A 13,633-nucleotide genomic window follows, 5' to 3' on the forward strand; every position below is an offset into this window, starting at 1 on the left:
TGTATAATATTAGGCATAAGAACCAAGGTTTAGAAATATTGAATCTGGCAAAGGTTCTTCTTTTGTACTGCTATAAAATGTAGGGCTCTATCATTGTACCCAAGTATCCATATGTAACTGATGATGGCTAGATTATGTGGTAGTGATTTTATAGATATTGTATTTATACAACATTAAATCCTATAGATATGGTATTCATACAACACTGAATCCAAGATTAATACAATCAGGACTTCTTCAATTTATCCAATTTTTCTGTGTTCTTTTGACACCTTAAGCCACAAATTAACGACACTGTTTCATTTGTACAGTAACATGATTATTTTTTTGGACATCAATATGTTGTGGAAAATAGCCAGTTTTCTTCCCTAGAAAACTGATCCAAATTTGCTGTGTTTCTGCTGTGAAAAGCAGTCCAGGAAGAGAGATCAGTACGGCAATGGGGGAAATGGCCAAGGTTTTCTGGAGTTGTTTTTCTGCATGCTGTGTGCTGACCATCATGCTGACCATCTGTGATCTGGATTATTTTATCTTCTGACAGCTGACGATTTTCTATCACCTGTTCATTTAACAAAAGATATCAGATATGGAATCTGGGTTTGCTAGCTGAACTTCCTTGAAAGGTTATTGCCATTACCTGTACTGGTTTGATAATATAATTTGGGATTGCTTGCATGGAAACTGAGATTAATATACCTTTTAGAACTAGAAATAGGACACCATTTATTTCATATACAATATACAACATGGCATACATGTATCTGTGCATCCATCTTGCCATAATTCTGAAGGATTCTTGGTGTTTAAGCATTAAAAAAAATAAGATTAATTTTTTAAAAATCATACATCATCTCAACTTCTCAGTAATTCAGCAGCCTTCAATATACAGCATAGATAACATTATGTGACAAATATTTTCCATAAAAGCTCTGTATTTAGTTGATTCCGGAAGGTAGCCAGAGTAGGGCTCCATCTAATTTTTATTGGGGCAGGAGCTATTCCAAAGGCCTGGTGTTATTATTGAAAATAATCTACAAGCTTCAACATCTTTCAACTCCCAAAATATTAGTATTTCCTGGCAAGATGAAATTGAATTGGTTCAAAAGTGCTCTTGAAGCAGAGGTGGTTTTCAGCAGCTTCTGACCAGTTCTGGAGAACCGGTAGCAGAAATTCTGAGTAGTTCAGAGAACTGGTAAATACCACCTCTGACTGGCCCCGCCCACATCTATTCTCTGCCTCCCGAGTTCCATCTAATTGGGAGGAAATGCGGATTTTGCAGTAACCTTTCCCTGGAGTGGGGAGGGAATGGAGATTTTACAGTATCCTTTTCCTGCCACGCCCACCAAGCTACACCCCCATGCCATGCCATGCCATGCCATGCCATGCCCACCAAGCCATGCCCACAGAACTGGTAGTAAACATTTTTTAATCCCATCACTACCTTGAAGTTAATTTGGTGCTAAACCATATGAGAAGCAAATTAAGAATTCAATTGGTAAGAAATGCCGGCTCTGATGTCCCCCATCAACAAATGCTGATTAACATGGAAGGGGTGTGTGTGTCACAAGGAGGATTAGAAGGAAAAATGTAAAATATCCAGAAATATTGAAACTGGTAGCGGGGGGAGTCTATTTTGAAAAACACTAGAAATTTGTGGAAAATAAAGTATATCCATTAATAATCATGCAAATTTTGGTGATTTTGGTTTTATGAATACACAATACAATATAAAGAACTTGGTTAAATACTTTCACATATAATAAATAAATGACATCAGCATGAAAGTATAATTTAATCATTAATATTAATTACATTTAAATTTTTTTTAGATATTTCTCTTGTGCCTTTTTTTAACCTAGTAAAAAAAAAGATCCACTAATTTCTAGTTAAAAAGTCAGCAGTCACCAAGCCCCAAGCTTATCACATCTTTTTTCCTTCCTTTAATGGTAGAATTCTCTCATTTACTTGAGAGAGCATAAATGTGTCTTTGTCTTGCATTTGAGAGATGTCTTCTGTGTATAGATTCTGTGGTACAGGTAGTCCTTGACTTACAACAGTTCATCTAGTGACCGTTCAAAGTTACAAAAAGTGACTTATGACCATTGTTCACACTTACGACCATTGCAGCATCCTCATGGTCACGTGATCAAAATTCTGATGCTTGGCAAGTGGTTCAATATTTATGATGGTCATAGGGCCCTTGGGTCATGAGGTGAGCTTTTATGACCTTCTGACAAGCAAAATCAATGGGGAATCCAGATTCACTTAACAACCATGTTATGGTCTTAACAAATGCAATGATTCACTTAACAACTGTGGCAAGAAAAGTTGTAAAATGGGGCAAACTCACTTAACAAATGTTTTACTTAGCAACTTAAATTTTGGGCTCAATTGTGATCATAATTCAAGGACTACCTATACTCTCACTCTTCAATCTTTCTATTACAAGTTAATATAAACCATTTTTGAGAATGCAAGTTGGCCATATATGCACAACTTATATTAATGGATTAATTATTCTAACAGGAAACATTTTGTTAGAATGTCTTTACTCTTTTCAGTTTCATTTTTTAAAAAAGATAACACATACATTGGGGAACAGAAATAAAAACCACAGCCTAGGCAATGGTCATGAAAAAAGTATCTCAACCCACGGAAGGAAAAGAGGGTAGGAAATAACATAGATAGGACCTTCTCTAGTTTTCTGGAAAGTAAAAGCAAGAGGAGGAGAACTGTTTTCAGATTTACAAGATTCTATTATTGTAACCTTGCAATAAAGGTGGTGTAACTACTCATGGTTTGTGCTTCTTGTTTAAACTACCTCCAAGAGCTCACATCAATCTTGCATACCTCCACAATATAAACTAAATCCATAAAATTTATATCCTGCTGAAAATTCAACCACCTAATCTGCAGCTTTTTAAAATAATAATGGCACGGAATCATTCTTCGGTGCAAAGATAAATTTTTGTATTTGGTATTCATGTTTGTTGTATTTGTGTTGCTTAGCAACCAGGTGGAGTTAAGAAAGTTTTGGCCAGACTTCTGTGTTGCTTGCTGCTCTTTTATTCTGCAGTAAGCTTTTCTATATCTGATAGTACTTAAAAACTGCTTTGAATCTGTCCCAAACGTATTTTATTTCTGACAAGAAAGGTTTCCGAAATTCTTAACTTCATGGGTTCTGTCTCATTCTTGAGAGATGTTCAACTAACCTAGTGAACAGATTAGTATCTGGTTCTTCATTGTTTTCAGCAAGAAGAAAGTAAATGGAAAAAAAGAACACTTTCAGTATTTTTATATACTTTTTTAAAGCAGGCTTTTCTAATTTGTTGCCCTACAGATTATCATTATGTATTACTATCATGCAGGGATTTTGTGAATCCAAGATAAGCAAGCTTTCCAAATTATGCTTTTGATTTATGATTTGTATATTTCTCTTAATTATTAAGATTTCATTTGTAAATCTATTATGTCATCTTTTTCCACATCATTCAGTGGTGGGATTCAACCAGTTCACACCACTTCGGGAGAACCGGTTGTTAACTTTCTGGGCAGTTTGGCAAACTGGTTGTTGGAAGAAATCATTATGGCAAAGAACTGGTTGTTAAATTACTTGAATCCTACCACTGACGTCACTCTCATATTCTGGAATTTTAAAATACATTTTCAGATCCACAACTTCTTTTTACACATCACTCTTATAATCTCATATTTTTTAAAAGCCCAGATCCACATTCAAATTAGCCTCAGTCTCTATTTTTTCCAATAAAATCTGTTGTTCTATATCATCTCTTATAATATCAGACAATCTTTTAAATAATTTCTGAGCGTATTGTTACTGAACAGCCTTAATTTCTTCAATAGTCAAATAGTATTGTTCCATTGTGTTAATGGGCTGCTTCTTTAATTATATCTAATTCTTTCTGGTTCTCTCTAGTCGCCCATCAATGTCCCTGCTTATCTTCTATTTATTTTCCAATCACTAAAACTTTTCCACAGGAGGATTTCTTTCAATTAATTTCAAAGTCTTCATATATTTTTAAATAAAATGTTAAAGACCTCACAGGAAATATTCTTTCCAGAACATCTAAACCCTTAACTTTCTAAATTCCACATTCTAATTGTCTTTTACTGTTTCCCAAAAAGTAATGCTTTTCTTTTTAAGTCTTAAATTTATATGAAGCTTCTTTCATTCAGGGTTAAAGGAGATTCACCTGGCATAATAAGACTTGTCTTTCAGAAGGTTCTTAATTTCTAGTAAATCAATAATGAAGAACTTTCTAAACTAGTTAAGAGAGGAAGTGGGTGAACCCAGTATCTCTTTAAAAGCGCCAAACTGTATCTTCACAGAGAGATTCTAATATGGAAGAAATTTATGTGTGATCCTTGTCATTTTCTTCACATGGTGAGAAGCTCCAAGGAGCAGATCCATTCACCATTTCCTCTATCTGCTGTCATCAGTCTCCCACTCCAATCATGGAAGTGCAAAAAAACAAACAAACATAGTCTCACATTCATTTTCCTGATAATATTCCTGAACAGATTTCAGGGAAACATTAAAAAGTATCACATAATAACTGTTGACCATTGAGAGTGGAGACTATATTACAATTCAAATTGTCAGACAGATGGGCATCAGGGCTTTCTTTCTATTTTAATTTCATAGACTTACTAATGTTTTAGTATTGCTTTAATTTTGCATTTTGGACTGTATGGAAGACATGAACCTATAAAAGAAAATAAAGAACCAGGCAGAATCCTGAAAATTGCTATGGCCAATTTTATTTCAGTTAAACCAAACTGCACTTTACCAATTTAACTGCAGAGAGTAGAGAATGATATTTTCTAAGTAACTTCTATCAGCCTTGAGTTAAAATAGGAGTCTTATTATGCCAGGTGAAAAGTAATTTACTTTTAGAAAACTCTCTACTTTATTAATACCTCATCACGCATATTTCAAAACTACAAGTCAGTATTATGCAGTTTCCCAAATAAAATGCACCCTCATAGCTTATAGAGGTAAATTGAAAATGAAATTTGTCAAGACGATGATTGATTTCTAAAAGTGTTTTGTTTTCAGTGACTGGCACTGCCAAGTTACAACCATCTATCATCTAACAGGTAATTAACCATATTTCTCATCATGAGCTTTCAATCCTGCTGTTTCATTATTGAAATACCACAAATCAGTAAGCATCTGAATGCAGATAGAATTCCTTGTCATGTCCAAAGAAAATGCAATGTGACTCTAATACTGTTCCAGGAAAAGTCAATGAAATGTAAAGCTCAAAATGTTAAGGAGACACATTTCTGTTTTGTGTTTTATAGAGATGTTCATAGGTTTCAAAAATGCTTATTAAATCTTGAAGCACTCAATGACTCATTCTTTTATTTCACAATTTTAAATGTGGAAGTACTCAGTAACTCATGATTTGGTTAACTGTTAGTCTCTTCAAGATGCATGGGAAGTATCTGCTATGTGTATACTTTTAGTTCCAATTTCAGCAGAAACTAGAGGAAAAGTATAAATACATTGAACAGAAAATTGTCATATTTGAAGCCAATCAACTTCTAATAATTATTTGCTATTTTCTTGTGTTTTACACCTTTAGATAAAATAAAGACTAAGGTAATATTTATTGGACTAGTGATTATGTGAAATGGAAACTGAATTGTATTGAAAGGGTACAACTGGCTTACAACATGAAGCTGTGCAAAGACCCTCCTATCCATGATTACCACCTATTCCTTAAGTATGTGAGTCTAGAAATAACCTAGATTGCACACTGGCTCTGTCTGGAGTAGTGCCACCTCATTCATTTGGCAATCTTTTTTCTTTAACTGTAGGACTTTTCAAAGGGAATGAAATATCATCATCATCATCAACAACAACAACAACAACATCAACATCATCTTCAACTACAGCCAAATATATCAGGATTCATAGCATTATTGGCCCACCATTTATATATATATATATATATATATATAGTTTGCTATGTAGCAAACCAGTCACTGGTACTTTAGGAAAATATGCAAAAAAATTAATATAATAATATTATAGCTTTTTTAATCAAATAGGAAAAAAGGGCAAGAACAGATCTAACTTAAATCTGAATTGATGTCTGCCTTTGTCTGTCCACTAGCTGTATCATATACTCATTTAGTGTGTGAATGATAATACATGGATATCCATTGCATTAAATTTGCATGGATCACAAAATTTTTTACAAATACAAAAATTAAACTGGAAAACCAAAAGAAGAAATAGATTTAGAAGTATGTGACCTGAAAGAGGGTCTATGGACAGGAATGGAAAACTCAGTAAATATAAGTCACATAGAAAACAAGACAAGGACCATAAATATATTTAAAAATGATTGCTACACACTGGCTCTTTTGGTTTATTCCAATTTCTCCCTGTAACATTCTTCTTCAACTATTGAACCATTTTGTTCCCTGCCATCCTACACCTATCAGCAGGTTGTCTGCATTGCTTATACTTGACCTTTGCAATTACATAATTCATAAAACACTTTCTCTCTAGGCAACCACTAGGATGCTAAACATTTCTTCAATAGAGCGAATTTATATAATGCTATATAATCAGGATATTTTATCCTTTGAGTTACTACTTCTTACATTTCCTTTGTTTCAAATAATTGCAATTTCACCCAGGGCTCTGAAATTTGGTGCATAAACGAAATTACATCTTTTATATAAACATAGAACTACAGCCAAGTTTGAAACTCAGCAAGATCTTTATTCAGAGAAAACAATTATAACAAGGTTCAGGAGATGTCCTTTTTCTTTCTCTAGTGTGTTTCACCTACTTGTGTACTTTAGACCTATAGTGCACATTATTATTAAAAGTCTGATTTTAGGCTCACAAAAACTGAAGAAATCAACCAGTCTTTTGAAAAGCCCAGCAATGAGCAAAATAAATATTATGGAAGTGATTAGTAAAGGGTTTTGCAACTAATGCGAATGCAAACATCAATTTATAACATTTTTAACATTCTATTTTGCTTTTTAGCAATATATTCATGCATAATTATTTTATTACTGATTAAAAGTTTTATATCAACAAAGTGAGAAAATATACTGTAAGAGAAATAGAATATTTTCTAAGTCAGGCATGTAATATTATTTATTTAAGATAAAACAACAAATTTAATTCCTACTTTTGTTCAATCAGGACTTTCCAAAAAGTTAAGGAGCCTTCTGATTCTTTTTTTAAAAAAGAAAAATATAACTTGGACAGAAAATAAATATCAGGGCAGCACTGAAATATTGAACTCTTGTTGTCATATTCTCTGTGAAATTGGTAGTGAATTATTTCTAAGGAGTTTTATTGAACAATGCTATTTATATTAAATTTCACATTAAAAATGGGCATTTCCTATATTCTTATAATAAAACAAGAGTGATGATAATTAATGCAATGAATTAAAATAACAATAGCACTTAGACTTATATACCACTTCATAGTGCTTTATAGCCTTCTCTAAATGTTTTACAAAGTCAGCATATTTCCCCCAACAATCTGGCTCCTCATTTTACAACCTGGGAAGGATGGAAAGTTGAGTCACCCTTGAGATGGTCAGAATTGAACTCCTGGCAGTGAACAGTGAGTTAGCCTACAATACTGCATTCTAACCACTGTGCCACCATGGCAATACATTGGACAATACATTTGTACATAGAAGAAGTATAGATTAAGAAATTTCAGCTTTAAGACATTTTTAGTTTAAGTCTCAAATGGTAGAAAACACAAAGGACAATAAATGCAGCTCGAAATGAGAATTTGGCAGAGAAAGCATTATTCATGGTCTATTAGTTGGCCATAAATTACTTGAGGAAAATTTGGGAGACAAGTAAATAACCAGTGAACAAGACTGGGGAAAGCACATTGTCTTACCCATATATATTCTAGAAAGATAGGAATTTGTCACAGAAAAATGGAAACAGATTGAAACAGGTTGACAGGCTGGGAACATAGAAGGACCCACATAAACTTCATTATACCTTTCTTTCACCAGTTTAAAATGGTCTAACTTACATTCCAGGGTGATCTATAACAATGGGATGGTAATGGTACATAATGCTACAAAACATGAGTATAAAATTGGAGCCATAATGCTGTCAAGGACAAAGAAAAACAACATCAGTGGAAGGAATCGGAGCAAGAGAAACTGTTTATGAAATGACCAGTTTGAATATACATGGGGTTCTAGCTGCTTTTCACATCTTGACCTTGACCTTGTCACATCTTCCATCAATCTCCTTTTTAGGTGGCCTATGTTTCTTTATGAGACATGGTTTCTATGTCCCCTGATTCCCTGTATTCATGGCCGCACTCTGAATCTATTTCATTGTAAATATATCTCTTTAAAGGGGCCACATCCTGATGTAACCGAAATATTTCAGATTTGTTTGTTTAAGCCTTGTTTATTCAGAATTCTCACAGGATTTAATGATTAATTTAATCATTTTGTTCAATTTAAAAAGGATTATCTCTGAATAGATATGTATTGAATAGCATTATTAATATAATGTAACTGTAGATCTGAAATAACGTCTGAGGGTTGGTTTCTTTTTCCCAGAGAGGCATTGGGCATCATGTTCACTTCTAAATGAGATGGGTAGCACACAACTCAAATAAATGAAATAAATGAATGAATGAATAAACGAATGAACAAAAAACAAATGAATGAATGAATGAATGAATGCATACATACATACATACAGTACATACATCATATTGACTTTGTATGCTTGAGAAGTGAGGAAATGTAACACAAGATTCCTTTGAGATTGGACTCCCTTTCTATAATGGTATAATAATTATAATAAGGAAGATCGTGATGAAATTTTCTGGATTGCTTGTGTGGCTGAAACCCAGAACTGCAAGCTAGCATATGAATTCCCCTAATTTTATTAAATTCTATATGACAACACAGTTAACACTTCAGTCTGTACTGAGATTTAAGCCTTACCTCCCTCTCTCCTCCCTCCGTTCCTCCATCCCTCCCCTTTTATCTTTCTCTCTCTTCCTGCCCCCCCAGAGCAGGAATGAGCAACCCAAAGAAATATTAAAATAATCCTTGCATCCTCCTAAGATTATGTGGCTACAATTTGGTTCGAGTGTGATTTTTACTTTATTAGACAGAAAGAACAATGAAAATAGGTGTGCTAAAGCTCTGCTATGCACAATATCCTATTTTTGCATTGAATTTCCCCAGGTGCCTTAGCCCTCTCCCACCCCCCAAGCCAATAATTTCATCTGCACCCCTCTAGAGAAGTCGTGGCTGAAGATCTCAGAAGGCAACTTATAAACAAAAATGAATTCTCCTTCAGCCCTGCAGAAATGCTGCCTGCCCATATAAACAACATTGGAATAGTTAAGACAATTGCATTTTAGGATATAAGAAAGGAGTAGAATTAATTCATAAAGTAAAATAATATAAAATAAATGACGAATAAAATAATATGGTTAGATAGTGAAGAAATTCTATTTTTTTTAAAAAATAAATCTCCTGCAAACATCTGTTCAAACGAATTTACTGTTAACATTCACAGAAAAAATATAAAAGAGTGACATGTGGCACTGAAGATTTCTTATTATATCCAACAGCAATGCACATACGTGATATATGACATCCTTCCATAAATCCTAAACTTACACAGTATGCTAATCCTTGATTCCATTTTTTTTAAAAAAAAAGATTATACCCTGCTGCTATGAGCAAAGGCATACTAAAATCAGTTTTCTATGCTTTTCCAACAATGAAATGCAAGGCTGCACGCCATATAGCCAATACTTACCATATGTTAGAAGTTAATCCAGTAGACTTTAGTCACTGGTATGATTTGCGTAACTAAAAATCTCCCATTTTTAAAGCAGTAACCACAGTCTCCTTTATTATTATTATTCTTCCTCCAGCAAACCATTAGAAAAATGTTACGATTAGACAGAGAATGATCTCCTCTCCTGATACCACTCTAGTTTTTTTTTATGGCTGTTTCTATGACATAATTCTAGCAAGATATAAGGAGGGGGAAACCAGCATTTAAATCATTCATGGAAATTAATAAAAGCTCACATATTTATTCACCGTATTATGCAGAGCAGCTTTAAGACTGACCTAGTATATAGCAAGTTTTGTGAAGCAATTAAGAAGGATATTACCTTATGCAGTTAAAAATTAGACTGTATTACAGAGAACTACATATTTCATAGCAAAAAAAGATGAATATATATAATACATTATCCATAAAGCTGGCAATTAATTGTTATTAAAATGGCTGCAATCCTATATCCCTTTTAACCCTAGGAACAAAATTGCACTGATATTGAAATATTTAGGAACACCTAATACATTTTTGTAGTAGTTTTTTTTAAAATGAAGTCACAGAAATATGCCATGGATTGCAGTATGTGGAAATTAATATCATTTTGAATTGAAATAATGGGGATACAATTACTAGCCTCAGTTTTTATATTTTATATGGAATTTGTCTTACATAAGAATCATCATGGATTTTCTTCTCAATAAGCAGTGGATGACAAGTAGATTCAGAATTTACTACTTCTACACTTACACACAGTCTCATTCCACACATATAATCTCATGAATGTTGAAAGCAGTGCCTTAATTTTTAATATAAAATTAAACAACTTCTATCCCTAATTTTTTTCGTATAACCTCCAGCGTAAAGATGGCCCGACAAACAGGTAGTCCTCAATTTACAACCACAATTGAGCCCAAAATTTGTGTTGGTAAACAAGACAGTTGTTAAGTGAATTTTGCCCCATTTTATGACTTTTCTTGCCATAGTTGTTAACTGAATCACTGCAGTTGTTAAGTTAGTAACATGGTTGTTAAGAGTATCTGGCTTCCCCATTGACTTTGCTTGTCAGAAGGTCACAAAAGGTGACCACATAACCCCAACATGCTGCAATTGTAATTAGTATGAGTCAATCACCAGGCATCTGAAGTTTGATCACATGACCATGGGGATGCTGCAATGGTCTTAAGTGTGAAAAATGGTCACAAGTCACTTTTTTCAGTGCCATTGTAACTTCAAATGGTCACTAAATAGACTTTATTTATTTTATTTATTTGTTACAACAGTATATATAAGTATAAACATGAAATAACTATACGAATTGGATACAATCAAAGGGAACATTAGGACAGGAACGGTAGGCACGCTGGTGCTCTTATGCACGCCCCTTACAGACCTCTTAGGTATGGGGTGAGGTCAATAGTAGATAGTCTTTGGTTAAAGATTTTGGGATTTTGGGAAGAGACCACGGAGTCAGGTAGTGCATTCCGGGCATTAATAACTCTGTTACTGAAGTCGTATTTTCTACAATCAAGATTGGAGCGGTTTGCTTTAAGTTTAAATCTATTGTGTGCTCGTGTATTGTTGCAATTGAAGCTGAAGTAGTCTTCAACAGGAAGGACATTGTAGCAGATGATTCTATGAGTTAAACTCAGGTCATGCTGAAGGCGGCGTAGTTCTAAATTATCTAAACCCAGGATTTCAAGTCTGGTGGCATAAGGTATTTTGTTGTGATCAGAGGAGTGGAGAACTCTTCTTGTAAAATATTTCTGGACACGCTCAATTGTATTAATGTCCAAAATGAGGTGTGGGTTCCAGACAGGCGAGCTGTATTTGAGAATTGGTCTAGCAAATGTTTTATTATTTATTTTATTTATTTATTTATTTATTTTATTAAATTTTTTATACCGCCCGAAGGACTCAGGGCGGTGTACAGCCAGAATAAAAACAAAATATATACAATTTAAAACAACATTTAAAAAGAGCAAATTTTAAAGGCTGATTATTAAAATTTAGATTTAAAAATTTAAAAATATTAAGAATACCCAATTAAAATTCAACACTAATTATGCCAGTCCCACTTTAATAAATAAATATGTTTTGAGCTCACGACGGAAGGTCCGAAGATCAGGCACTTGACGCAGGCCAGGGGGAAGTTCGTTCCAGAGCGTCACTGCCCCCACAGAGAAGGCCCTACTCCTGGGGGCCGCCAGCCGACACTGTTCGGCGGACGGCACCCTGAGGAAACCCTCTCTGTGAGAGCGTACGGGTCGGTGGGAGGCAAAGGGTAACAGCAGGCGGTCTCGTAAGTACCCGGGTCCTAAGCCATGGAGCGCTTTAAAGATAGTTACCAAAATCTTGAAGCGCACCCGAAAGACCACAGGAAGCCAGTGCAAGCTATGGAGCAGCGATGTCACGTGGGAGCCACGAGCGGCTCCCGTTACTACTCGCGCAGCCGCATTCTGGACTACTGCAGCCTCCGGGTGCACCTCGGAGGAGGCAGCAGGACATCGCCATCAGCCAGGGATCTTGCCAACCGCCGATCCGAGCGCTCAGTAAGCCGCCATTCTTGCGCATGCGTAGAGAGCCTCTATTATATGCTTTAATAGTTAATAGTGTAATCTTTTTGGAGAAGAAGCTACGCGAGATTAAGTTTACAACTCTTAAAGCCTTTTTGGCAATGTAGTTGCAGTGGGCTTTAGCATTTAGATCGTTTGATATAAAACTCCAAGGTCTTTGACGGGGTGAGGGTCATCTATAAGGGTAATGTCCATCGAGCTTGCATTTAGTGTTCTGATTCTTTTTTCCAATGTGTAAGACACAGAGCATTTGCTGGTTGAGATTTGGAGTTGCCAAATTTTTGACCATTCCGACACAAAGTCAAGGTCTTTTTGAAGGATAGCCGTGTTGTTGGTAGTGTTAAATAGTTTAACATCATCGGCAAAGAGAACACAATTACTTATAATATGGTCACAGAGGTCGTTAATGTATAATATGAAGAGTGTTAGTCCTAGAACGCTGCCTTGGGGGACATCGCTATTGACAGGAGCAGGATTTGATAAGGCACTGCCTATTTTGACCATTTGTTGTCTGTTTGACAGGAACACTATTATCCAATTATGGAGGGGTCTGGAGATGCCATAGGATTTTAGTTTTAGAAGAAGTTCATCATGTACCACTGAGTCAAAAGCTTTACAGAAGTCTATGTAAATTGCATCTATTGCTTTGACCTGATCAAGATTTGTAGTCCATATGTTTTTGCAGTGAAGAAATTGTAAATTACAGGATAAATTTTTTCTGAAACCAAATTGTTTATTAGAGAGTAGGTTGTTTGCTTCTAGGTGGAGGGTGATGGATTGTTTGATGATTGATTCCATTACTTTGCAGGTGATGAAGCATAAGGAAATTGGTCAGTAATTTTCAACTACGCTGGGGTCTCCTTTTTTGAAGACAGGAATGACCATGCCTAGTGACCATAGTTTGGGAAGGGAGGTGGTCCTGAAAGACTTTTCAAAGATTATGGTTAGGGGTTCTGCTATAATAGTGGAGAGCTTTTTAAGAAGTATGCACATAGACCATCAGGTCCAATAGATAGAGATGGTTTCAATTTGCGAAGGGCCTTTTCAACATTATCTTCTATGAAATCTATTTGTGTTAGATCATTGTAATTATTGTTGGATAATAAAAACTGTTTTTAAAATAATAAAAAAGTTTCATTAGTTTTTATTTTTAAAATAAAAATAAAAACTAATAATAAAAACTGTTGTAAGTCAATGACTAC

At 34.8% G+C, this 13,633-nt stretch overlaps 2 long non-coding RNA genes across 2 annotated transcripts in view; both read left to right on the forward strand.

Annotated features, from left to right (window-relative positions):
* Positions 1 to 7,447, forward strand: part of LOC131201019 (uncharacterized) — a 28,427-nt gene extending 20,980 nt beyond the window's left edge. The window contains exons 4-5 of the long non-coding RNA XR_009155766.1: positions 5,613 to 5,753; positions 5,848 to 7,447. This is a non-coding gene — a long non-coding RNA (uncharacterized LOC131201019). The remainder of the gene's footprint in view (positions 1 to 5,612; positions 5,754 to 5,847) is intronic.
* Positions 7,448 to 7,522: 75 nt separating this feature from the next.
* The window catches only part of LOC131201020 (uncharacterized), a 29,104-nt gene continuing 22,993 nt past the window's right edge, over positions 7,523 to 13,633 (forward strand). Inside the window, exon 1 of the long non-coding RNA XR_009155767.1 lies at positions 7,523 to 7,630. This is a non-coding gene — a long non-coding RNA (uncharacterized LOC131201020). The remainder of the gene's footprint in view (positions 7,631 to 13,633) is intronic.

The sequence above is a fragment of the Ahaetulla prasina genome, chromosome 6, assembly GCF_028640845.1.
Source record: "Ahaetulla prasina isolate Xishuangbanna chromosome 6, ASM2864084v1, whole genome shotgun sequence".
In the NCBI taxonomy this organism is placed as follows: Eukaryota; Metazoa; Chordata; class Lepidosauria; order Squamata; family Colubridae; genus Ahaetulla; species Ahaetulla prasina.